Source organism: Diceros bicornis, chromosome 16 (genome assembly GCF_020826845.1).
Source record: "Diceros bicornis minor isolate mBicDic1 chromosome 16, mDicBic1.mat.cur, whole genome shotgun sequence".
NCBI lineage: Eukaryota > Metazoa > Chordata > Mammalia > Perissodactyla > Rhinocerotidae > Diceros > Diceros bicornis.
This window is the reverse complement of record NC_080755.1, coordinates 32916580-32917650: the sequence shown is the minus strand read 5'-3', so window position 1 is coordinate 32917650 and position 1071 is coordinate 32916580. Positions and strand designations below refer to the sequence as shown.

Below are 1071 nucleotides of genomic sequence, written 5' to 3'. Positions count from 1 at the left end.
TTGAAGAGACTTTCCTTTCTCCATTGAATCTTCTTGGCTCCTTTGTTGAAGATTAGCTGTCCATGGATGTGTGGTTTTATTTCTGGGCTTCCAGTTCTGTTCCATTGATCAGTGTGTCTGTTTTTCTGCCAATCCATACTGTTTTGATTACTATAGCTTTATACAAAATGTACCAGAATATATTTTGAAGTCAGGGATTGTGATACCTCCAGCTTTATTCTTTTTTCAAAGGATTGCTTTGGCTACTCGGAGTCTTTTGTTGTTCCATATAAATTTTAGGATTCTTTGTTCTATCTGGGTGAAGAATGTCATTGGGATTCTGATTGGGATTGTATTGAATCTGTAGACTGTTTTAGGTAATATGGATGTTTTAACTACGTTTATGTTTCCAATCCATGAGAATGGAACATGACGAGGTGGCCGACTGGTTAAGGTGATGGACTGCTAATCCATTGTGCTCTGCATGCGTGGGTTCGAATCCCACCCTCTTCGGCTGGCTAACCATTACAATGGGAGAACATGCAGCTATCGTCATGCTTGCATGATTTCTGAGGAGAAGTCAGATGTAATTAATTATATTTGTTCTTCTATAATTAAGGTGTTTTTCCCCCCTGGTTTCTTTCATGATTTTTTCCTTTATCTTTGAATTTCTGTAATTTGAAAATGATATGCTTAAGTATAGTTTTTGTTTGGCATTTATCCTGCTTAGTGATCTCTGAGCATCCTGAGTCTGTGGTTTGGTGTCAGACATTAATTTGAGGAAATTCTCAGTCATTCTTGTTTCAAATATTTTTCTGTTCCTTTCTCTCTTCTCCTTCTGGTATTCCCATTTACAAATTTGTTACAAATTTTGTAGTTGTCCTACAGTCTTTGGATATTCTGTTCTCTATTTTTCAATCTTTGTTCTCTTTGCTTTTTAGTTTTTCAAGGATACTATTGATACACCTTCTATCTCAGAGATTCTTTCTTCAGCTGTGTTCTGGCTAATAAGCCCATTACAGTCATTCTTCATTTCTGTTACAGTGTTTTTTCTCTCCAGCATTTCTTTATTATTCTTTCTTAGGATTTCCA

General features: G+C 36.0%; 1 non-coding gene across 1 annotated transcript; it reads left to right on the top strand.

The window, feature by feature from the left end:
* The first annotated feature begins 410 nt into the window (after positions 1 to 410).
* On the top strand, positions 411 to 492 carry TRNAS-GCU (transfer RNA serine (anticodon GCU)). Its single transcript has one exon. It is a non-coding gene; the product is annotated as a tRNA-Ser (tRNA).
* Positions 493 to 1071: the final 579 nt, after the last annotated feature.